At 33.3% G+C, this 27442-nt stretch overlaps 1 protein-coding gene across 8 annotated transcripts in view; it reads left to right on the plus strand.

Moving 5' to 3' along the window:
- GALNTL6 (polypeptide N-acetylgalactosaminyltransferase like 6) overlaps window positions 1–27442 on the plus strand; it is a 1076341-nt gene that overhangs the window by 534682 nt on the left and 514217 nt on the right. The gene's annotated exons all lie outside the window — the stretch shown is intronic.

Raw genomic sequence — 27442 nt, forward strand, 5'->3', positions numbered from 1 at the left:
GTGAGTGGATAGGAGGAAACCTTTTCTAATGATGTTCATCTACTTGGGAATACAGTGTTCTACCTTATATTTCATTGCATGGAGGAGCACTGCTTAACTGTACTGTGTATCTGTAAAAAAGAACGGCAGTAAAAGAATTTAATTGCATATTATCCTTATGCATCTTGAAATCAAACGGGTTAATTGAAGTTTTGGAAATTTCATTTGCAACAAAAATGTCAGCTTCTTCATAGTCTCCAAAGATTCTGTAAAAAAGTGTGTTAATCTTATGGTTTCTTTAACGGAGTTCCAGTCTTTAATGATATACTTCAAATACTTATTCATGGTTTACCTAATATTATTATGTTTTGAAGTTTATATGACAAAAATGAGGTTGTCTAACATCATTCTATTAAAGTAATAAACTACCAACTTGGTAATTTAGGTTGATTTCAAAGCAGTTTTTGCCGTGCCTTGCTTAGGTAGATATGTACTCAATACTACTCAATAGTGTAAGGCAGTATCTAAAACTGAAATTTATTACTTAAAAATTTATTTAAATAACACATTGATGTCTTTTTTATTCTAATCGAGGCTAATATTTCAAGGTAGTCATTATACCTGAGGCTAAAAATAAGCATTTTAATGCATTAAAGCTAAAACTTTAAACTTTCTTTTTAAATAAAAGAATGAAAAGGGGGCATAAAGATCTGTGATCACCAAAAAAATGGTCTTTTGGGGTTGACTGGTACTAAGAGAAATAAGATAGTGTACCTGTGGAGCATTTTCTACATAATTAACTTTGTCTTAGTAAACTGTTCATTACAGCAGAATTTTGACCTGGGGATAATATAGTAGGAAACACTTGGTAGCAGAAAATTGTGGTTTATAGAGTATTTTTTGCTGAATATTTCTCAGAGGCGTTTTTCACTTGAACATCTTTAAAGAGAGAGAAAGTAGTGGCATCTACATTTGTCTTGACTTCACATCACTGTCATCTTTTGTACAGTAGCAACTTTGATGGACTATCTTTCTGCATATAATGTTAACTGGGAAGTAAATGACAGAAGACTGTCAATGTGATTAGTGTAAAAGAAGTAAGACAACAGAAAAAGGATTATTTGGGATAGTAATGGTGATTTTGACTTTTCTATTGGACATTTTTAAGGATAACAAAGATTTTTAAAGTTCTAGTAAGTCTTTAATTTAGAGATTTCTCTTCCTATGAACTATCAAGTTGGAAGTATTACTTTATGAACATTAAACTTTCAAAAGGTTAAAAAAATTTGAATATTGCCTTTCATTATGTTAACCTGTTGATATGTTTAAAAATAAACTTTGAAAGAAATAAGTGATAACAATACTTTTGTAATCTTTTAGAATATGTCATAATTCTAAAGTTGCATGGAATAGGAAAGGTTGTTCTTCCAGATTTTTGTTTGAGATTTTAAAAATCTCATGTGACAGAATATGAGGCAATAGGTGGACTTAACAAGCATCAGTCCTGCTTCCTGAATTATGGGAAATACAGAACATTAACATGATGAATATAAGTTAGAGTTCTAACACCAACTATTAACTATATGACATCAGGTTAATGAATTCTGTGTCTCAAATTTTTTTTATCAAAATGGAGATAAGTCCTTAGTTATCTAAGTAACTCCTCATAGAGAGGTCAGGATGGAAACTTGCCTTGGATGGTTGAGCGAATGGTGCACTGCAAAGGAGAGTAATTGCTCTCAACTACTGATTTCTACTCATCAAATATTCCCCTACTACTATAATATAAATAGTCTCCATACTTCTTTGTGGTGACTCTCTTAATTTAATCAAATCTAGTCCACAATAATCTCTATCATCTGTCTATCTATATCTATCTATCTATCTATCTATCTATCATCTATCTATCATCTATCATCTATCTACCTATCATCTCCAGAACCAACAGAAGTCAGAGGGCATGAGAAGACAAATTGTGGTAATTCATAGCATGTTAGAAAAATTAAGACTTCTTTAACATTTAAAAAAAAATCAAATTTTACCAAACAGCAAGTAACTTATTACAGATGTGGAAGAAAAATTACATTCTAGAGGTTCATCAAAAGGAGAATAAAAAGAGCATGTTACCTGCCTATATTACATGAGGGGCCTTACATGAATGTTTATCAAAATTCCTTTCAAGTTTATTTTCTCCATTATAAAAGAAGGAAGATATCTTAGAACATCTCGTTTACAGAGATTCTAAGACCGAGAAGACTTTTTTGCTCCTTTCATTCTGATATTATCTCTACACATGCTGTTAAAAATTATTATATTTTAAAGTATATTTATACATTTTTTGACAACCCAGAAATTGTAAGCCTGCAACATGTAGGGTCTTTTTCACCAATTCTTTAAAAATCAAACTAAGTAGGCCAGTCAAATTTAAAGTATAGGAAGATAGGGTTCTTTTTTTTTGTTGTTTGTTTGTATTTTTTAGCTTCCTTTAGGAAATTATTTCTGAAATGTTACACTTTATTTTCAGAAATATATTCCACTTTCAAGTCTGGTCAATATGCATCTAAACACCTTTGCATTAGAGCTTTTCTGGTTATTCTGCAATAAAATTTTGACAAGACTTAATCAAATATTACTGCCTTGTATTTTATGTCTTCTAGGTCAATAGAATAGCTACATATGCAAAGAAAAAAAAGAAATAAAAAAAGAAGAACCAACATGTTAGCTATTTTAATAGCGCCAGTTCAATATCACTTGGAATTCAGAGTTCCAAAAAATGTAAGCCCTCTAGTAATTGGCAAATTCTGTAGTAGTTGTTTTCATAGCAATAGAGAAAAAAAATACTGAAGTATTTTGTAACTATAGAATAATTTTGAATATTACAAAATGATTTTTAAAAATCTGCTTGAATAGTGTTGACCCTGCTATAAAGAAAAAACAAAACAAAACAAAACAAAACCCAAACCGGTGCATGTCCTCTCCAGCAGTTCTCAGTTTAGATATTCTTCCTAAAGCAAGCTTGGTAAACAGAATGTTGTTTTAGCCTCCTATCAGAAGCCCTCTGTCTACAGAAACATGAAGGTACAGGCCTGCAGGTAAGTTTTCAACAACAGCACTATGTTTTTGCTACCTGAAGCTTACCAGTTAGTGAATGTGATCATTTTTTTTTTTCCAGTAAGTTCTCAGAAATACATTTAACAACTTAACTTGAGGCCTATAACAAGGCTTCATGATGACTTTAAAGCAGGACTAATCCTGGGCTTATCTCCAAATTCCAGGCAACCTTAACAGCATCCACATGGAAAATGTTGAAATGTGTGAAATAAGCTGGGGCTTAACCTCAGAGAGAGGGCATATTTGAACCTGACAATTCTCTAAACTTTGTGTGCTTAGATGAATGCAAGTTCACATTAGGATAGTCACAGGAGAATTGCTGACACACCCTTCCCTTAATGCAAGTATGAAGGTACAACCGTTGCAAACAGATGCAAAACAGGTGCGCACACACTCACTCTCTCTTGCCCCTGCTTGTTCCAAACCTCCTGTCAGGAAGGGTAGGAGTTGAGTATTTCAGTTTCAAGAAGACCTGTTATGCTCCATGTACAAGTTAGAGGGAAAATCAGAGACTAGAACTATCCTCCCAACCTAGCAAAGCCAACAACTTTGAAGAAATCCAGTGTACTTCTCTGCGGATAGCTTAAATCCTTGTTTCTCAGTGTATGGTCCACGGACCAGAAGCATCAGCACCACTTTGAAGCTTATTAGAAGTGCAGAATCTCAGGTCCCATCCAGATACATCAGAATCTTTATGTCAACATGATCCTTGTGTACTTTTTATGAAAATCAAAGCTTCAGAATAACTTTCATGTATTTCAAAATTGGGGTTGAAGTAATATGAGTAGTATGAATGCATAAATAGCATAATTTTTAAAACTTCCTGGTTTTTGTGTATATTATTATAAACAAATTTTTCTATTTGTTTTTACTGTTTAGTGTGCAATTGATACTGGATTTATAAATCCTTAAGAAAAGGTTGTGATGGGGCGCCTGGGTGGCTCAGTTGGTTAAGCGACTGCCTTCAGCTCAGGTCATGATCCTGGAGTCCCAGGATCAGGTCCCACATCGGGCTCCCTGCTCAGTGAGGCGTCTGCTTCTCCCTCTGACCCTCTCCCCTCTCATGCTCTCTCTCACTCTCTCTCTCTCAAATAAATAAATAAAATCTTTAAAAAAAAAAAAAAGAAAAGGTTGTGATGGAAGTCCTATAGCATTATCCCTACATTATTTTAGATATTAATTTTACATTTATCATTACATTTCTTTAATAGATTTTGGCATTTTCACAAATTTGTAGATATTTGCTCTGCCTTTTTTTTTTTTAAAGATTTATTTATTTATTTATTTGAGAGAGAATGAGAGACAGAGAGCATGAGAGGGAGGAGGGTCAGAGGGAGAAGCAGACTCCCCGCTGAGCAGGGAGCCTGATGCGGGACTCGATCCCGGGACCCCAGGATCATGACCTGAGCCGAAGGCAGTCGCTTAACCAACTGAGCCACCCAGGCGCCCTTGCTCTGCCTTCTGATGAACTCATTTTATAGCATTTTATGTTTAATTTCAGGTTATTACCATTATTCCCTCTCTTCCCAATTTTTCTCCTTTTCCTAACATTTTGTAGATCTATTTTGCTTTGGAATCATTCAATAATTCCCATGCTAACTTCAGGAAGTGGAAAAGAAATATATATCTATATATCTATAATATATATAGAAATATTCATATAGAAAAATACATATAATCAACCAATAGCAAAGCAATTTCTTTAAAGATCCACATTACCATTAAAATCTCCAATTCCTTACATGGTTGAAAGTGTTTATGCATCTTTCAAATGGTGGGAATATTTTAAATCACTTCACAAATGGTAATGATGAGTCTTGAATTTGGTTCTATTTTACTCAAGTAGTCTCCAAGTGGACATTAAGGAAAGTTTCCCTAAGCAGACAAATCAGTTAGCACACGTTTTACAACTATTCAAAGTTGGAAGATATCATCAGTGTGAAAAGGTAGTAAAATAGATAAAGAATGATAGTGCATTTCTATTTTATGTGATAAAATACTAACACTAAAGTGCATATAAAGATTCTGAAGTGACAGTCAACAAAAATGTTTTAGTGCCGGTATTCCATCAGATACTCCACTAGACTATGAGACATGCAATTTTTATGTCTCAGATTTATTGAGAGCGAGTCACTGTGATGAACTGTGGAATTGTTTAGATTTGATATTCATATTTTAAATTGTAAGGATAATTGTACTTTAAAAGCAAAATACAATATTAAGTACTAATAAGTAGTAGCAGGAACTAAGAAAATGTAAAATACAACAGTATATTTTTCTATTTAGAAATTCAGCATCACCTGCTCATGAATTGAAAGAAAGCTATTCTGATTTCTGCTGATAAATTTAAATATCATGTTGTTTCATGCCGAAATGTATAGTTTTAATAAAAGAGTTCTGTTTTACCAATTAGTTTAGCATTTGTTGTTGAAAGGGAATCAAACACAGAGTGGCACCATATCCTAGGGTCATAAATATGAATGTAAAACACACTGTATGTTAGATTATATAATATTAGAACAAATTTCACAGCTGAAAATTTTGTTATTGTTTTCTTTTCCTTTGTCATTAAAAAATATTTTGTGTACGTAAATGAATGGGATAAACAAATTAAAACCATGGCCATACCATACCATACTATACCCTAGCTCTATTGTGAGATGTCTTTTAAAATGATCCTATAGTGTAGTCAGTCAATTGGGGGGTATAAGTACTTATATTTGCTCTATGAGTCTCTCTTAAGTTTTTTTTTTTAATATTTTTATTTTGAAGAGATGATAAGGCTCAGCTACCTGTCATTTTTCTAACTATCATTTTGTTCTCTTGCAGTTTTGTTCTCTTCTTAAATATTAGTTTGAAGCATATGAAATTGCCAGTTTTTGTAGGACATTAAGTGGCTGAGTGACAATTTTTACATATTTCATCCTTAATAAATAAGCATCTTAAGACCTATCTATCTCTGGATTGAATGATTATTTAGGGCTCATGTTTGAAATCAGTGCTTTTAAAGGTAGAGGGCAGCAACTCCCATCATCAGGTGGTGGATAAGCCGACCTGCTTTTTTGGAGGAAAACTCCACATGGTTAAATTAATATGGGTTTGGCATAGAAAGAGATGCTTCTTTTCAAAGCAAAACTGTTACAGCTCGCCGATGTCACAAAGGCATGACTTCCTCAAGAAAAATAAATTGTGCAATTCCTTTTATGGCAGATTAAATCCCATTTATTTTCCTTGCAGACAGCTGTTTTGAGTAGGATGTCACTTGTATGAAACCATTTTATGGATGTTGGACTTCAGATCTTGAGCAGACATAACTTTCTCTAATGAAATAAAAGGTTATGTTTTATGATTATTCCTCTTGTCAGCAAACTTGAGCTGGTGAGTTTTAATAATACAGTGTTCAGTATTTCAAGCAGCTCTTTTTGATGTCTAAATATCCATCTGCTCTTAATTTTTAAAAAATCACTGCATTGACACAAGGCAAAAAAGCACAAATATTTCCTCCTGTCAACCTTAAAAATAAAATAGCCAGTTACTTTCCTAGCAAAATGAGTTTATTTGGGAATAGCAGAAGAATTACAGTTCAGGACAAGCCAACTATGGTAAACCATAGGCAAGTCTGAAGAGACAAAGGGAAGGTCAGCCTTTATTAGGTTTTAGGAGGAAACTGAGGAGGGTTGTTTTAAACAAAAGTTCATTGGAGAAAAACAAGAGTTTGGGCTCATGGTGGTTTCTCATTGGCTGCAAGTGGTGGTTATTGGGTTGTTGGTAGGGCATTTAGAGATACTCCTTTTTTTTCTTAAAAGCAGGAAATGAAATTGCTATCCGAAAAGTGTCTGCCCTTACCAACCTAATTCTTACTTTTCTTCTTCCTGCTGGTTATGTAGTCTTCAACCAATGGCATGCCAGTGACAGTGCCCCCTTGGAGGATTTTTGACTCCATTCTAATTGAGGTTTCCTGCACTCCTTTTCTCACTCCTTTATCTTGAATTACAACATTTACTTAGAAAATTATTAATCTCTAAATAGTCAAGGTCTTTGATAGACTGACAGATTTTAAACATCAAATGCATGTGTGTTTATGAAACCATTTTAACCAAATTGTAATAAAAATTAAATATTTTCTATCAACTGAGGAACAATTCCACATTAGAATGATAAGATCTTTGAGATGAAGGAATTTGTAAGTGATATGGTACATTTGTAACGTCTTATAGATGAATGAATGAAGACTCAGAAGGGTGACCTCCTGGGTCACACACTAGGTCCATTTTATATACTTAGATAAATGCCAGACAAAACTAAAACGTATGGGTTTTGTGCTTAGCTATATAGGTTTTCTGTCTGTAGTTTTCTCAGACATCTAATTCTGAGAAACTGGAACTATTCTGATAACTATCTTTAATTTAATAAAACTGTACTACAATTATGTAGATACTCAAATAATTGCATCTAATTTATTACCCTTTTTTTAGCCTAAGGATCAGGATCATAATAGAAACTTATCATTTCACTGTGTACACACAAGTATTGGAATGGAGAATTCATGAGAATAATAATGACTTGAACATACAAATTCCAGTATCCATAATGGTCTTCTAGGACTATAGAGGGCCAATCAGAGCCTCCCTCCTGGAGAAAACAGTGTTTCTAACATTCTCAAGGGCTCACAAAGTAGTCAAAAGGGCCATAAAACACAAATATGCTTCATGTAGCTTCATAGACTGATGTAAAGTAGAACTTATTGAGGTAAGTGAATGGGTTTTAGGCTGGACTCCTGAAGGTCATCAGATTATATCTTCATTCTGGATGTATCATTCCAGAGTTAGGTACTCTAAAAAAATTCCTTCACTGTGTAGAAGCCAAGACACTTGCAAGATTGCCTAGTATCACACTAGTGCAAAATGTCCCCCAAAGATGGGAGTCTTTCTGAGACAGACAGAAGCTAGGCTGGGGGTGAAGGGGGACATGACTGGGCAAATATCTGCCATTGGATTGGACACCAGTTGGATAAACATCACTTCTTTTTCCTTTTTTTTTCTGCCTTGTCTTCTAAAACCTGATGAAGAACTCTATATGGAATATATATATCCATAAGCTTCTTGACAAACTAATGGTTGCCTCACAGAACAGAAAATGCTGACCCCAATGCTATAGTGGGCAATGAAAAAAAGTTAAATATTCTATCTTGAATAAATTCTAACTCTGTAACTTATCATTTTAACTTCTGCATATGTTTCTTCAGGATTATGAAGGCTATTTCCAACTTAATAGGGATATATTTGGGGTTTGAAATCAAAGTTAAGCAATTGATTTTTTTTTCAGATTGGTTACATTTCCCCCCGCTCTGGTTTTGCCAAGTTGAAACACTGCTTCTTAGAAAATAAAGACTCTATGAAGAAAAGGAAGTATTTATTTATTTTACACTATTGAGTATTGTAAATTTATAAACTCACAGGACAGGTAGAAATATAGTGAGTAGTTAACAGCTTAGGTGTTAGAGAGTCTTGAATTCAAGTCCCAACTCTGTCACTTAAAGGTCTTGGAAACTTAGAAAGGATTAGGTATGAGAGGAGATTATAGAAACAACAAGATATAATTTCATTTTTTTTTTTTTTTACTCAAGAAAAACTGTCTCTAAACTGCAAAGTGTAGGAAAAGTAAGTCACCCAATACAGAGAGGAGATAGCAGGATTATCTGTGACTGTTTCAAATAAGTTCATGCTTGAAGATCTAAACCATTGCTACATGCCCAAAGAAATTGCAACATCTATCTTTTAACCATGGATAATCTTCATGAAATGATGATGAAGGAAATAACTTCCCAAGACTCGAGTCAGACAAAAAATGTCTATTGTACAAAAAGACAAATTTCAGTTTCCAAAGTTGAGTGCACTTGTTTTTGATCTTCGGAAAAATTTTAAAGTAATTGCAGCTATATGTTTTAAGTAATAAGAGATACGTTAAGTACTATGAGTGAGCACAGGTTTATTAGATATTAATCAAACATTATCCCAGTGGGAGGTATGACTTTCAAATTCAGATTCTATTAGAACTGGAACTTCCTTCTCCCACAGGAGTGACCTTAATATAATATCCCATGAGACCCAATGTATCATACTGCTCCTTGGATCCCAGGTACAGGGCATATAGTTTTCTTAGGTCACTCCTATAACCATCTGTGATTACCACAGATTGCTTGACACCAAGCAGCCTATATGTGCCCCTTAATCACACTTCTCTATGAAAAATGAGACATGCATGGGTAGAGGTGCCTCCACTGAAATGGATATCAAGCCAAGTCCAAAAGATGTCCTAGCAAGATGACTCTTGGTGGTATGGTAAGCTTCTGGGAATCCCCGACATACTGTTTTTGCTAGCTAGTCTTGTGTGTTGTCCCTTACTCAAGATCCCTATGCACCAGTAGCCAAATGACATGGCAGTCCTGATGAATTACCTAAGACCATAGATGATGTGGTCATCTTCTAAAACCACATAGGCCCCTCACTGCAAAAGGATTTATGAATCAAAAGAGGTCATACTGATGAGCAGAGTCATGGATGTATAATCCCCAAGATCCAAGTCTATATTTAGATATCTATGGCTTCTAACCAGTAGGCAATAAGCCAAAATGGCTATACTAAAAGCTATAAGCTCCTAAATGATGTATATATTCTAATATATATTCATTTTCCTTATGGGAGTGCTTTCTTACAGCTGGCCTATGGTACCAATAAAGAAGGTCCACTTAATGATGACTACCTTGATATCTAGCCATATGATATCTAGAAAACTACATTTTCATCTACAGTGACATGACAGATTTCAAAAGTATCCTATATTCTGTATAGTAAATCAGAATTTTAAAGGAGCTCTTGCCAACTCTTTTAATTTGTATGGTACAGATGACTTGCTCCTTCTAAATGAATAGCATTGTTGCTGAGTTATAATAAGTCCACATTTACTAGTCATCAGGGAACTGATGATTAATTTCTAAAATTGAATCACCAAGCACAGGGGAATCATGGGGTATTCTTCACTGAGGACAGGAAAAGGAGGGGACTTAAATCAGAAGGATGACTGCATTTGACTGAATGACCTACTTCAGAACTGTTTGCGATTGTGCTGTTCTTAGAAGAAACTGGGATATTACTAGTAGGTAGAATTTGTAAGAGAATAGAAGTGGACACCCAATTAAAATAAAACTCCATTTATAAGACTGTCATCCAAAAGAAGGCAAATCTGATATGTGAAAGAATGCAGCTCAGGTCCAGGTGTCAAAGACTGAATTCTCTTGCAGGCCAGAGGTATTTACTGTCAAGCCCTGTATAGAAACTTGCATTCAGTTCTTTGGTCCATAGCCTAATTTTCTTCCTCCCTCTTTCCCTATAATCAAACAGAGCGAACATACTCTGTATTGATACCAGATGATCAAGGACAGTATATGAAATAGCATAGCAAATGAATGTATCATGTCAAACACGTTTAAGTTTTAGAAATGATGGCCACTTGGTTTATCTAGAATTTGTTTTTACCTAGTTCAGAATTTAAAAATGTAACCCATTCTGCTAATTTTAGGGAAAACTGTCAGTCTATACTGCAAAGTAGTAATACTTTATGTTAAACTTAAAACCGTTGGTACTGTAGGTCAAGAGTGTTTCTGATGATTTAGTATGGTGAAGTTGCTTTTCTGGCAAGAGACGTTCTAAGGCATCACTAGTAACAGATACAGCAAATACTCTTTTCAAATTCTTTAAGCTGCTTTCCATTTTAAGATCAGGGAAAATCTACAAGGTTGCTGAAGTCCAATGTTCCCAGTGAAAAAATAAATTGCCGCAGTACCTCACATTAGTGCTGGGCTTCATACCTGGTAGGATTGAGAAAATGCTTATGACAGTCGGTGCTATACCTGGTCAAAATTGAACCCAAAATAAGCTTTTGCCAAGTCAATGCATGATGAATAATATCAGCATATTCCTCAATTGGTGTCCGAAAATGTGGTTAATTATTTTATCAACACTGAGTCAGAAGGTGCAGAAAATGGCTACTACAAATCAATAACAAATTGACAGAAAACTTCATATTTTAAATGGGACTTGAAAAGACACTTCACAAAAGAAGATATAGATGGCCTTAAATAGGCACATGAAAAGATTCTCGGCATCATCAGTCATCAGGAAATGCAAATTAAAAGCACAATGAGGGGCACCTGGGTGGCTCAGTCGGTTAAGCCCTGGTTAAGGGTTAAGCCGTTGCCTTTGGCTCAGGTCATGATCCCGGAGCCTCAAGAGGATGGAGCCCCACATCAGGCTCCCTACTCAGTGGGGAGTCTGCTTCTCCTTCTGCCCCTCCCCCATCTCATGCTCTGTCTCTCCCTCTCTCTCTCTCTCAAATAAAATCTTAAAAAAGAAAAGAAAAGAAAATGGGGCAGGGTGTTTGAGGAAGGGACCCTGGGTCGTGTTTCATTCTGATAATCAACCACACGTATCAGCAAGGCACTCTACCTTTCTTTCTCTGTCATGAATGGTGGTGGTTAAGTACTTTATTTGGGCATCATCCTAGGTTTGAACTGTGGCTTTACCTTTACTGGCTTTGTAACCATGAACAAGTTAGTTATCTCACTTGTCATATACTCATTGGGAAATTGGGTTTCTACATGGAAAGCAATTAGAACTGGAGTGGGTACAAAGTAAGCACTCAGTTAGTTTTGGCCATTATTGTTTTTGTTATAAAAGGGTAGAATTGAAGTAGATGACCTCTAATTCTAGCTCTGGCAAATTCGAGTATAGAATTAATATCTATGTTTTTTAGATTATTAGAAATTATTAAATAAGTAACTGCTTCTTTCCTTTAAAACTGTTACCTCTTCTTTCTTCCTTCCTTCTTTCCTTCCTTCTTTCCTTTTTTTTTTTTTTTTTTTCAGGTGTAGAATTTAGTGATTCATCCCTTACATATAACACCCGGTGCTCATCACAACAAGTACCCTCCTTAATATCCACCACCCATTTAGCCCACGCTGCCCACCTCCCTCCATCCATCCTCATAAAACTGTTACCTTTGAATAGGTATAGCACAGTGGTGGCAAGATCCTGTAAACCTTTACAAAGAACAAACATACTATCTTCATAGGCCTTTGGTGTCTCTATGATTTCATATAGATGATTCTGAAGCTGTACAACTACCATTAAAAATTGTATTATGCTAAGTGAAATAAGTCAATCAGAGAAAGACAATTATATGATCTCACTGATATGCGGAATTTAAGAAACAAAACAGAAGATCATGGAGAAGAGAGGAAAAAATAAAACGATGAAACCAGAGAGGGAGACAAAACATAGGAGACTCCTAATCATAGGAAACAAACTGAAGGTTTGATGGAGGGGTGTGGGGTGGAGGGATGGGGTAACTGGGTGATGGACATTAAGGAGGGCATGTGATGTAATGAGCACTGCGTATTATATAAAAGACTGATGAATCACAGGCCTGTACCTCTGAAACCAATAATACATTATATGTTAATTAATTGAATTTAAATTTAAAAATGTTTAAAAAATTGTAATTATGAGGGGCCCCTGTCCAAAGTACCTCTCTTTTGTGAAGGCCTAAACAAATTCCCACCCTTAACATGTCAAGCAAAGTGCACTCTTCCTCAAGAGGCCCTTTATTAATTAGCCCTCCAGTTCATCTTTCTCTATAGTCTATCTTGCAGTTTTTGTCATTGCAAAACCAAACTGACACACAGCATATATTTGTTGCCCCTGTGATTTTGTATTTTTGTATTTATTTTTTTAAAGATTTTATTTATTTATTTCTCAGAGAAAGAGCACAAGCAGGGAGAGCTGCAGGCAGAGGGAGAAGCAGGCTCCCCACTGAGCAGGGAGCCTGATGCTGGACTCAATCCCAGGACCCTGGGATCATGACCTGAGCCAAAAGCAGATACTTACCTGACTGAGCCACCCAGGTGTCCCCACTGTGATTTTTTAAAAGCCTGTTTTCTCTACCTGAAATGCATCTCCATAACACTTCCTTTCCTTCTGTGCCCCTTATTCTAACTAATCTTTTAAGACTAGTATAACACCTTTAGCCCAATTTCCTTGAAAACCTGCCATGTCAGGTTATATGGGAGGTTGTTTGAAAAGCTTACTTTAAAACAAACAAACAACAATAAAAACCTGTGACTCAGTTTCCCCAGCTGTAAAATGGGGATAATAGTACCCATCTCCTAGGGCGGCTGTAAGTGTTAAAGTCACTATGTGTAAAGTGCTTAGGTAGTACTTGGCACATAGAGGTCTGTAACAGTTTTTGGCAACTACCTTTGCAGGGATTCCTCTTTACTATACTAATAGTCTGAGTCAATATCATTGCAATTTCCACATTATTTGGATATGAGTTTGTATCTATGCCTACTACCAGCTAATGAGCTCTTTGAAGAAGAGGATTATCATGTTAATTTTTTTTTTCTGAGTCTGGGTCATAGTCCTGAAATTATTGTTGGTTGAATCAATCTTTATGTTCACTCATTTATTCATCCACGGAAATAGAAATTATTCACTTCTTTAAAATTAAATGTACGAAAATAGGTTCACCTATTAGGTGAGTGTATTTCTTCAGTTCCTTTAATTAATTGAAGTGATTGAGAGATTCTGCAGAATAGAAAACTGTGCTACTGCACAATACTGACTTTTGTCAGAGATAATGGAGCTTCCAGGAACAAACTGTATCTTTGCAATAATGATTTCCAAACGTCACAAACTCATAAGCCCATTGATATGGTTATCCCATTTGAGTGAGTTTGTAAGTAATTTAAGGTGTGGTATTAATTATTTTGAATATTTTATTTGATTTTTCCAAGGTGAGAGAATTTCAAGAAAACAGAATATAGTAGATTTAATAAAATCAGGGTCAGAACTTGTCCCAGGTCAATGTCAGAAGAGTCTTATGTTAAATACAAAATAAATTCTACTTATTTGATTGAAAAACTTTCGATTTCTAGGAATTTTGAATTCCAAGAGCATGAATCTATTTATATTTGAAAGAAAATAACATTTCTTCCTTTAACACTGAGTCTCAGTGGCAAGATAGCATGGGATGGGAAGAAAAGAACATGTGTTGAATATATTTGATCTGATGTTATATACAAAGATTCAGAATTTTAAATAAAAAATGTGCAGAAGAATATGTTCCTACCTGATTATTCCTAATCAAATGGAATGGAAAAGATACAATAATAATGCTCAATTAATGAACAGAATGAGATAAATTTATATATATATATATATATATATATTTGTGTAATTATATATCATATGTAATATATATTTTATATATTATGTATAATTATAATATGTATTATATATAACAAGTATGTAATATATAGTTCCTATATATGTGAAAAAGAAACAGGAAACTTTTTCTTTCAGAACAATTTTTATTCAAATTAAAGTAGCATGTGTAGGCCTATCTCCCCACATTAGACTGTGAGCTCCATGGAGGGTAGACACAATTGCTCTTTTTTGTCACTGCTGTGTCCTTACTGCCTAGGATATAGAATAGTAGATGCTTAATTAATATTCGTTAAATAAATTAATAAATGATGAATTTAAAAACACCCCCATCCATTTCTGAAATCAGGTGTCAGAACTCCCGTAGCGCTCACAGTTGCAATGCACCTCAATTTCAATCCTTGTCTTGCTCTTCTTCAAATTCCTTCTTATGCATACACTTGTGATTTCATCTCCAAACCTAATATGGGAAAGCTTAAAAAAAATCATAATGTATGTAGTGCTTTCCTCCAAGTTTTAACTTTTAAGTAAGGACAAAAGTTCATTGAGTCCTATTAATTTGGTAACCCTGACAAAAATCAGAGACATTTTAAGAGCTTAAAAAGCTAGGCTGACCCACCTTTAGACACCGGGTATAATTGAAGACAATTTCCGCTTCCATTAGGAGCTTTGTTATGTGAGGCCCTGTCAAAAAACTGAGATAAGCCTTATATCACCGCGAAAAAGCAGCAATTCATCTACATTCATTTCAACTTGAAAGCTGCTAGTGGTGAATATGAAATAATTTGACAGCATGTGTTTTGGTGATTATTATGGCTTATGGGAGATTTTCTGATTTTTTTTTTCCCCTTTTGGTTACTAAAGGTTATATTCCATATCCATATTACTTAAGGTCATGTAGAAACTACATGTATATAGTTTTCTGATAAGGCTTTGTATAGATCTGGCTGACAGGTTAAGCACAGTATATCAATTAAATTTGAATTTCAGATAAAAATTTCAAATCTAACTTGTATCCTACTATATTGTTTGCTAAGTCTGGTAGATTTATCTATAGATACAAACTACAAAAGCAGTTATAACTATTTAAATTCATTCAATTAAGTATATGAATAATATAATTGTAATTGCCCTATTGACACATTTTGACCTATTTTTAGGTTGTCTCTTTTATAAATACATAAAATACTTCTGCTTTTCTTAGGATTTAAAAAAATTAACACCTTGGCAGCTTCAGATGTTAACTGATTGATTACCACGTGTAGATGAATTGAACAGACATGAAAGTTCTCAAGTACATACCCAGTACATGAGGACTTCCACGAGGTTTTCATTAAGGAATTAGAATTAGTTTCTGAGATTTAAGCTTTAAAATTAACACCCTAGAATTCCTAGCAGAGAGGAGCAAAGCCCCTCGTTATAGGATGCCAAACGTGTGAGACCTGACAGATAACAGTGCTTTTTTTTTTTGATACCTTTCATTTTAGGAGAGAAAATAAAGGAGGGGAAGGAAGTTCTATTCCTATGGGCATCTAGTATTTTGATACCCCTGGTATTTGTTTCTGTGTGTTGACTAATAAATAGGCTGGTTATTTTCTTCCCATTTCTGGCCTTCCTGTGAGGATGAAAAAAATCTATTTATGAGGATGTGAGTATTTTCATTTCTAGGTGCTCACCCTCATTAATGATTAACTTGAACCTTTTGCTGAGGTCTGGTGACAGAACTGGGTTTCAGACGTCGTGCAGCTCAGTCATTCATTAGACCTTGGTAAATTTATCAAATAATGAATTCCCCTAAAAGGCCACTAGATGGACAAGTTTTCTTGAGGTGATAACTGATAAGGGTGTAAGCTTCTCATTTGTATTTCTGCATATGATCCCATGTTGGAAAAACGATTTTAAACTGTGTTAAAAATGCTGCTATGTGCTGTTAATATAACTTAATTAATTTCATTCAGCTCTATTTTTTTTTTAAATACCCCAGTGTTCTGAATTACATGCAAGAAATTAGGGTAGGGGTTGTGCTAAATCTTTTATTTAATGGACATATTAATGTGGATGGATTTCTTATTTTGTACTTCTGCAAATGAACAAAAGTCTCCTTGAATTAATATTTTGTTATACCATATAAATCTTAATGCATACATGTTTTCTTCAAAACAAACTTAATTTAACCCCCTGAGACATAAATATGTATATGTCTCATTAGTAGGCCTCAGAAAGTTCATGTAAATTTATAAAACTCCAAATTTTTAACCCTTTTTGTCAACATCCTAATCTTTCTACAAAATGATAAAGATTCTGGTTTATTTTTTTCAGTATTAGCTGAGGACTTAAAATGATAGTAAAAATATGTCTAAGAAGTCATTTTATCTTTCATTATGAAACTTTGGAAAAAAGAATACCAGCAAAATAGTGCCTAGAAATATCATGGGTATAATATTATCAGGAAAACTTGCATTGGTTTTATGACACACCAACAAGTATTAAATACCTTATGTCACCTTCAAGCACTACTTCCCTTCCATATAAACAGGTGTGGAAATCATTTTATAATGATGATCCCAGAGCTGTTATAGAAGACTGCACAGGGAGAATGCAAGTGCTGTGACTCTGGAAGTGCTTTTTCGGTCACCCTTCACCAAAAGAGCCACTTGAGTTATATACTGTATATTCTGATAGGAAGTTCTAATATTGAAGTTATGTTTCTTTTTTTAAAAGATTTTATTATTTGAGAGAGAGAGAGAGAGAACACGAAGGGGAGAGGGGGCAAAGGGAAAGAGAGAGAAGCAGACTCCCCACTGAGCAGGGAGCCCGACATGGGGCTGGATCCCAGGACCCTGGGATCATGACCCGAGCAGAAGGCAGATGCTTAACCAACTGAGCCACCCAAGCGCCCCTGAAATAATATTTCTTAAATAATTCCTTACTGCATGTGAAAGAAACACTAACAGTTCCAGAGCTCAAGTACAATTCCTAGGAATAGATATTAATGCTTGAAATCAGCAAAATAGAGATAAGAAAAGACTCTGATTCAGGCTCTATTTCATTATCCTCAAAAAGGAATGTAAGAATGTTATCAGCCTCCAAAGTCTGGATAAAAGATCACCTGGTTACTTTGTAAGCATTGGCATAACATTAATGTTAATTACTTAAATAATAAGCAATTGTGTATTTAAATGAAAAAATATTATATAAAAATAAAGAAGCAATTATTGAAATACCAGTGATTTGATGGAATTCAAATTAACACCCTTTGAAATAAATTATAAAGCTGTTTTTTTGTTTTGTTGATTTTTCTTATTTTGTATTCAAATGAATAAAAATTATCATAATTTATAGTTGATACTCTATAAATTTTTCTTTTATTATAGTGATGCAGGAGTGCAGGGTCCGAAGACCCAGAGAGGGTCCCACAAGACCAGCTAAGATAGTCTTTGGCTTTGTGCAGGATGGAAATCAAATGCAAGCCGAAAGGAAGTGAGAGCAGAGTTTACTGAAGATATATAGAGTGTCTGGGAGATTCAGAAAGGAAAGGAGAGAGAGTCTCATATTTGCTTGGGGATTGGAGTTTCTATGGAGGATAGTGGTCGGGCGTATGTGTCCTCTCAGGCATCCAGGAACTGGTGTCCTCCGTAAGTTCCTTATGCCCTGGAATCAGGGGTTTTCGTGTCAAGGTGTTTGGAGTCTGTGGTCTTAGAGAATGTTCATGAAGACCTCACTTGGTCACTCCTTAGATGTTATCTATTTGCTGGAAGACTCCAAAGAAGCCTTTAACTCCTTGACCTTTATAAGGAGGACACATATTATCTGTTCTCTAAGGTGTAGGTACGGCATGGGTGCAGGTCCTAGCCAGAACAGAAGCAGGAAAAGGATCGAAGAAAATAAACAGCTTTTTTTTTTTTTTTAATGGGGTCCCTTCAGTTTCCCTGTCTCAATAGGATCCTAGTGCTTGGTAATAACATAAATTATGAATTTTATAACATACAAAGTGAAGAAAGTACACTACATACACATTGATTTATGAGGTCTATATATTATCAGCCACAAGTTTTTAAAAATGTATCTCTGAGAGAGTGTGCATTATGAACTAGATGAAATTGATGTTTATGTTTTATTTGCATGAATACAATTATAAAATTTTATTAAGTATTTAATATTGCTCTTTTTGGTAGCTTTATCTAAATCCTTTCAGTATTCAACACCAGAATGGGTCAGAATAAGATTGATGTTACTCTGGTGGAATTTTTTACTTTTAGTGTATATATTCTATTTTTTTTTAAGTACACAAAGATGTACACTTAAGTTCAATAGGAAAAAAAAGAACATCAACACTCTCTAATATGCATCAATTAAGATAAGTAATCTATTTTAATGGGATTTCACAACAATGAAAGCTATTTCCTTAAAGCTTTAAAAATGTAATTTAAATCTGTAAAACATATTCCAGATAATTTACCATGAAAGAGAAGTAAGTGAAAGTATAAATATGGTCACATTCCAATTTTTGTGGTTTTGTTGTTTTACAATGAAGATATTTAGAACATCTCATCCTAAAGTAATTTTGGTTTCTTTGTTGCTTTTCAACTTATCAAATTGTTTATTTCCTTTTCCTTTTTGCAGTGGAACATTAATGCAAATAAATTTTGTTTTGTGTGAAAATAAATTTATTTTTTATAACAGTTAAATTGAAGAGATAATTTAACAAATCTGAAAGTTAACAGTTTGTACTTCTGTCATACGTTGAACTCTAGCTTTTATTTAACTGCCCTGGTTAGGCAAGCTTTATGAATTCATACAATTTGCTGAAGGCACTCTACTGCAAACAATAATGTAAAGGGAAGTTGAATAAAGTTCTAAAAATTCCCATGAAGATTATTCTTTATTTTTATCACTTGCCATTTTCTCTAAGAATTTTGGACAGAGAAGCTGAGATACGCGGTTCGAATAAAACACAACTGATTGTTTCTTTTCCTTAAATTTATTTCCTTTTTTGGTCTCTTTTGTTGAAAGATTTCTTGGTAATATAATTCACAAACCATAAAGCTGACTGTGTTAAAATACACAGTTCAGTGTTTTTGACAATATTCACAGAGTTGTGCAGCCATCATTACCATTCAATTTAAGAATATTTATTTCATCATCCCAAAAAAAGCTTTGTACCTGTTAGTAGTCATTCCCTACTTCTCCCTCCCCCAGCTCCTGGTAACCCCTAATATACCCTCTGTCTCTTTGTATTTGTCTATTCTGGACATTTTTTATAAACAGAATTATATAATATGTAGTTTTCATGACGAGATAATGAGATTTTTTCCTTTCTCATAATGGTTTGAGTTTCATCCATGTTGTAGCATGTATAAATACTTCATTCCCTTTTATGAGTTAATATTCTTTTGTAAAAAAAAAAAGATACTCTGCTGTATGACTAAATCACATCATGTTTATTGATTCATCAGTTGATGGGCAGTCTGGATTGTTTTTACTTTTTGGCTACTATCTGTAATGCAACTATTAACATTCATGTTCAAGCTTTACCAAGGACTTAGTTTTTATTACTCTTGAGTGTATACTTAGGAGTCAAATTGCTCGGCCAAATATATGTGTCACATTCTGAGGAACTGCTAAACTGATTTGCAAAATGGCTGCATCATTTTTATAATCTATTGGTAATTTATGAGGATTCTTATTTCTCCACAGCTTTACCTACACTTGCTATAATCTGTCTTTTTTAGATATTTAGTCATTCTGTCGAGTATGAAATAGTATCTAATTGAGGTTTTGATTTGCATTTCACTAGTGAATAATGATGAATATCCTTTCATGTGCTTATTGGCCTTTTATCTATCTTTGGAGAAATATATACTCAAATCCTATACCATTTTTTAATTTGATCTTTTCATTGTTAAGATGTAAAGCATCTTAATAGATTCTGGATACAAGTGTCATATTAAATGTATAATTTATAAGTATATTGTGCCATGCATAGGTTGCCTTTTCACTCTTTTGATGTGTCCTTTGAAATGCAGAAGTTTCTAATTTTGGTGGAGTCCAATTTCTTTTCTTTTTTTTCTTTTTTTGTCTCTTGTGCTGGTGTCATATCTTAAAAAACATTGCCTAACAGAAGGTTATGGGAAATTACTCCTGTGTTCCCTCTTCTAAAAGTTTTATAATTTTAGCTTTTACATTTAGGTTTTGATTCATTTTGTGTTAATTGTTGCATACTGTGTAAGGTAGGGGTCCAAATTCATTCTTTGTATGTGGATAACCAGTTGCCCCAGCAAAATTTATTGAAAAGACTATTCTTTCCCCATTGAATTATTTAGGCATCCATATATGAAATCAGATACCCACAAATGAAAATGCATATTTCTGGACTCTCAATCCTATCTCATTAGTCTATTTATTTATCCTTATGCATAATACACTATATTAGTTACTATATTTTTATAGTAAATTTTAATGTGGGATGATCTTAATTCCTTCTTCATTTTTGAAAAATAGATTTGCTGGTTACAAACTTCCTGGTTGACTTTTTCTTTCAGCATTTTGAATATGACATCCTTCTACCTTCTGAATTCCATGATTTCTGATAAGAAGTCGCTGTTAACCTAACTGAAGACACCTTATACCCAATGAGTCAGTTTTCTCTTGCTGTGTTCAAGATTCTGTCTTTATCTTTTAATAATATGACTATGTTGTGTCCAGGTGTGGATCTCTGAGTTTTTCTTATTTAGAGTTATTTAAGCTTTTTGTATGTGTAGGTTTGATGTTTCTCATCAAATTTGGGACATCTTGGTCATTATTTCTTCAACTACTTTCAAAATATTCCAAGATCTTGTCTTTCCCTCTGCACCCTCCATGGCTAAGTTTGCATCCCATTCATGTAAACTAAATGCTCTTCCCATTACTGCATCTTTCTCTTACCCTCTTGCCTCCATTCCTTTGCTCTCACTGTTTCTTCATACTCCAACATTTCCCCCATGTTCTATTTGTTTTTCAAACTTTATCTGTAGCATAGACATCTGCCCTTTCCTTCCAAACACATTTTCTCTCCATACTCTCCATACAAATGGACCTCTTTCACCTTCTATCACGCAGTGTAGTTATTCAGTTACATGTTAAGTCAAACCACAATAGCCACCATTTTAATGTACTTTCTCTTCTCCTGCTTCCAACAACTGAGTGTTATTCTGTTAATGTTATTGAAGAAATGAAGAGATCCTTCTACATTACTATCATAAGGTAGTATTAAAAATCTCAGTTTTATTTGCTCCAGAGCTCACGGTTTCAGCCACTTGATTCTCAGATAATTGAGCACACTGGAAGAACTTTATTTAGATGAAATATTATGTTCATTAGCTGTTGTTGCTATTTGCTCATTTCTTTTAGAAAGACTACACTGTAGTCAATTTGAAATAACAGAACAAAATGTGCCTTGGATATTTGAATCAATTCTTTTTTTTTGTTTTCTTTTTCAATTCAAAGTTGCTAGAGCTCTGTTTTGGTGCCTTTTATAAGTTAGAGGTGTAAGTTATATATATATTTATACCTATCTATATACTATAGGAAGAATTTTGTGAAAGAATAAAAGCATTTGTTAGGTAAGTTGTATGGAAAATATTAAATGAGAGTAATCTCTGTGAAGTATTTACTTCAACATGCAAAAGGCATTACATATTCAAAAGGTAATCCTGTCAAATAGAATCAAGTTTATTTTACTGAGATTTGGTATTAGCATTTTATCTGCTTCAGCCTGAGCTGCAATTGGCTATATTAGTTTATACAATCCCCATTTAAGTACTTTCTGAGATTCATATTCAGCTTATTAGAAGAGGTGCTTTTGTCCTAGTAATAAGACCCTTATTGTTGACTAAAATAATCTATGAGGAAATCACTTATATCTCATATAGAACATCTGATTAACTTTTCAAACACTAAACTTGGTGTTAGCTACCTGCTTTAGGGGAAAAATTCAATTGAACCATACTTGAGTGGCACACCACACAAAAAAAGAAATCATTATCTCTATTATTAGCCATTCAAAAATAAGCAACGAGAAAAATTGTGTAACATATGTATATATTTTTCCTTATGAAACTTCTTTTCTGGGTTATCCTAATCCCTAATGGCTTGAGGACTGCTTTTAATCATCCTCCAAATTCAAAATTCAGAAATGTATGATTATATTAGACACAATTTCAAGATCCATGACCTACATTTTACTTTGCATTCAAGTGAAATCCTTTAGGGTAATATGGAATAAGATATTTGTGCCTAAATTATTGACATTTTAATAATTATTTGAGTATCTCCTGAAACTATTAATAATAAAAATTAATAGGACAAAATGTTTAAAACTTTCTCAACAGGATAAATTAATTAGCTGTGTCCAAATCAAAATGTTTTAAAAATAACAACAAAGAAAAAAGAGAAAAGAAAGATATAATTAAAATAAGACTAGAAATAATTAAGATAGTAAAAAAGTTTGTAATGATGTATTATCACAAAAATAATTACTTCCTTTTTAAAGACAAATTAATAGGCAGATTTGTCCAAGATCAATTACAAAAATGAAGACTATACATATTTATTAAAAGGTTAGAAATTAAATAGGAAATACAATTAGTAGAAAACTAATAATAATTCTGTTTATGTAGTAATCAAAATAAAATGAATAGACATATATAGCATAAGTTAATGCTGAAATCCAAATTCAGTCCACTGGCTATTATAGTTTCCTATGTTTCCATTTAATCATTTGAATTTAATTTAGTGACAGATTCACATTGTATGATGGATTGCTTGGAAGTAACTAATGATATATTTTCTAATATATGTATTGTGGTTGAGTGCTGGAAACTGCTGATAGAAGCATTTTTGCTGCTTTGATTTTATTTTTTCCTTATTAGTTAAATTTGCTTTAGCAAAATAAAGGTTGTATATTTTAACAAAAAGAAAATAACGTGAAATATTTTGGGGGGAGACAATCTAATATCTTGAAAATTTAATTTATTTTTTCAACTCTGTAGTATCTCTGTTTCCAAAGGATACTTTTAACATATTTTCAGGTTTTCAGAGATTATCTGTGAAATAGAGCAATTACAGACTCTTTGGAATTTAGTTACCAGAACAAAAATGGTATTATTTAGGGAAAAGAATAAATATAACTAAAAATGACTTAAAATATATACTTTGTTTAAATTAGAGGCATAAAATAGAAAGGTTAATTAGCAATATTAAATTAACACAGAGAAATGGGAAATGCACAAAAGTTTTACACTGAGGATCCTTGGAATTTTGATTACACACAGGGCATATAAAACAGAAATGTTGGTATTCTTAAGCAAGTCATAATGAAAAGATAAAATTCAAACAGTAAGGTAAAAGACTCTAATAGGAAAATGGTGCAAAAGAGTGGTTAGTTGTCTTAAAACAAGTCAATATTATTTAAAATTTATAAACCCATTAACATATTACAATGTTACAAAAACTAACTTATAGACTGGGTGTATAGGAACAATCATATTCTTCAAATTATTTTAATAAACTTGATGTCAGTATTGCTATGGACAAATAAGGGGCTACTGGCATACAGTGGAACTATATCTTCCCCTCAAACTACCCCTCATTTGTTAACTCTGTATTGCCAACCACATGGACAAGTAAGAAAGACTTTATACTTAGTCATCAGATAGTGCACATTGCCTATTACTAGGTAGATGGTCTATGAAATGATTTCAAGAATCTTATCCAACAAAGTCTCAAAGGAACTGATATAAATTTGCTTGCCAACTGGAAGTGCCTAGCTCTTGGCAGAAAGAACTGGAGAAAGGTAAGAACAAGATAAGCACTTATAAGAACTGGGCAACATTACCCTTCTTCCACATATCTATCCCAAGTTGTCAAAACTGCCACCTCTTCTACTTTCTGATTTCCATCCCTGGAACCCACACATAGTTATTGTCAGGCCAAATTTGCAAAATAGAGAGACTCCAACAACTCTGCGTAACAGATTAGTAACATCAGTTTCGTTTTCAGGGAACATCATTGTTCATTAAAAATACATGGAATGATGTCTTTTTTAAAAAATCCCATCTTTATCTTGAAAATTTATAATATGCATAATATGCAAAAATATTTATATTGCATACAAAATATTTTGGGGGTATAAGATGATATATATATAATATATTATATACATAATCTACAAAATTTCTCTGTGATAGTCCCATCAGTCATCCTGTTATACTCAATTAAATATCATGAGTGCCTGACTGGTTGGCTTTATTTAACTACTTTCATAAGATACTGGATTTTCACTCCTGGGATTTTCACTCCTAGGATATCCTTAATTATTCAAGTTATTTATTAATGATAATTTATTCAGGCCTCCATTGAGAACTCAAAAAGTTAGGGGAATTTTATATTATCTTTACATTCAATTTCCACCATAATTTTAATTCAGTTGCCCACACTGTAGGCATAAAAAATGTGATAAGTAGGTATACATTATTCTAAATTTTTATTATGAAGCCTGTTTACCAAAGAAACTACACATAAAAGTTCAGTGAAAAATTGTGTCAGATTAAAGAGATGAAGATGTTTGGTGTTCATGGTTAATATGATAAAAAAAAAATCTGTATACAGGTAATCTGAATTTAGAAGTCTATAAGAATTTCTGAATTTTGGTGAGTTTCACTTTGCCACTATTTTATATTAGTCCTATAATTAGTTGACATTAGACTTTCATTTTCCATATTTTTCTTTTTGTTGAAAATGACTTTCAAACATTTTAATGAAAATGAATTATAACTATGAAAATTACTATTTTTATTCACATAAGATAATGTGACATGAAGACATGTGATTCTATTTTCTTTTAAAGGCAATGTATATGTAAGTTCACAGTAGGCCTGCAAACTATTTTCTCCTTTTATCACTTAGGAAAGAAAAAAGGTTGAACCTGATAAGTTCCCTTCTAAACATGCTAATGAAAGCCTTTCTGACAAACACCTTTATGGTGTTACTAATACAGAGTCCTTATATATGAAATAATTTTGGCAGGGTTCATTTGGTTTGTTTGGGATGCTTATATAGTACCTGCCACACCAAAATTATAGCCATTGATATCATTTATATTTTAAGGTACACTTAAATATGTTTAAAATGTCTTCTTTTAATTTTTAAGAAGGTTATTAGGATAAACAGAAGTTTCTTCCCAATTTTAAATGATTTAAATCTATATTATTGGAATTATTGATACTATAAAGTATCTTAACATTAGAATATTCCCCAAGGAAAATCATATCGACATGCTTTCACTAACTCTGGAAGCATTCTATATTTATGAATCAATTGACAATCAAATTATGTCCCAAGAGGCTATCACCAACATCCCATGGTCAATAGTTGCACTCATATCTATATGATTCCATAATTTAAGGTTTAATACAACAGTAATAAATTTTAGTTGCATTTTAGCTCTTAAAGGAATTGCCAGTAGTTTTGTTTTCATGAAGATTTATAAATAATATGTGCAACGACTGAAAAAATATAATTTTATCTTATTTAATAAGGATAAGCAGAAAAGGTTATAACATTTATTTTTTGTATATTTTTGTTTTTAGTTTTAATTAGAATTTTTTAGATGTAAATTAATATTATATTTTTCATTGTTAGAATGTTAAGTTTTAGTTAATTCCTATCTTACCGTTGCGTTGGCAATAGGCAATGATTTTCTCTTGAATATATGAGTCTTTTGAGTTACCAGCATTAGGGGAATTTAACAATTTTAGACTTTTTTCCTAAAGTAAAATATATTCTGAGGTATCAGACCTTTGAAAACAGCGATGATCATGTATATTTTGTTTCCTATAGAGGGATAAGCAAGATGCCTTAATATTGGTGATAAATAATAAAGAAAAAGAATAATCTTTGTGCTCCCAACTGCCCAAGATAATTATTGACATCAGAGGTGAAATATAGATTTAAAGAGGGATAATCAGGTGATGGGTATTAAGGAGGGCACGTGTGATGAGCATTGGGTGTTATATGCAACTAATGGATTATTGAACATTACATCAAAAACTAATGATGTACTGTATGCTGGTTAACTGAACATAATAAAAAAAAATAAAGAGGGATAAATAGAAAAATTTCCTATGAAATGGGCAAAGGGTTTTTTTTTTTTAAGATTTCATCATCAACATAATTCTCCTGCAAATTAGCCTAAATCATTAATTGTTAATATACAAACTGCAGCTGCCTCCCTGATGTGAAAATGAGTCTATAAATATTAAGAGTTAACTGCTTTATCTTCTAATCTCATGCCTAGGTCAACCAACCACAGAGGCTAGATCAACCTTTTCAGAACAAGAAGTGATGAAAATTGTCCTAGTGTTCCTCCCACCATCCTAAAAGTTTGCAGGAAACACTCAGGCATCCCCACATATTACCAACCTCAGAAAAGACTCCTGCCCCAAAAGCCAAAAATTGTGTATCTTGAATATGTGTATTTTCTTTGTGTTAACTACCAAATACTTTGTGCAGTTTCCTCTTCCTCCCTGACCTGGATCCTTCTTCATTCAGACTAAGTTACCAAGAGTCTTCCTTTGTTATTTACTTCATATTGCCTGGAGATCTGCTTTCTTCCAGTCTACAGCCTGTGTAACTACAATTACTCTTTTCTTTTATCTAGTCCCCAGCCTCTATATCTTATTTGTCTTGATTTACTATTTCTGAGTTTATAATTTTTTTCTTGACCAACAACTTGGAACATAGCTATAGCTTCCAATAGCTTTTATGCAACTACAAACCAGATGAGGGTTTTCTGAAAATGGCATACGGTTCCCATTCTGTGGCCAAATCTAGTGATGTATTTTCTCTTTTATTAAAACCAATTGCCAGTAAAACCACTCCCTTGAATAATTATATTTATGATAACTTGGACAACAATCATAGCTCTGTTTCAACAAAACTGTAGTCCCAACTTCTAGGAAATGTGAGATTTTCAGTAGGAATATATTGCCATCGCTCAAAGGAAAAAATAGAAAGTATTCATAAAAGTGCAT

This window comes from Phoca vitulina, unplaced genomic scaffold (genome assembly GCF_004348235.1).
Source record: "Phoca vitulina isolate PV1807 unplaced genomic scaffold, GSC_HSeal_1.0 scaffold14, whole genome shotgun sequence".
NCBI classification, from domain to species: Eukaryota; Metazoa; Chordata; class Mammalia; order Carnivora; family Phocidae; genus Phoca; species Phoca vitulina.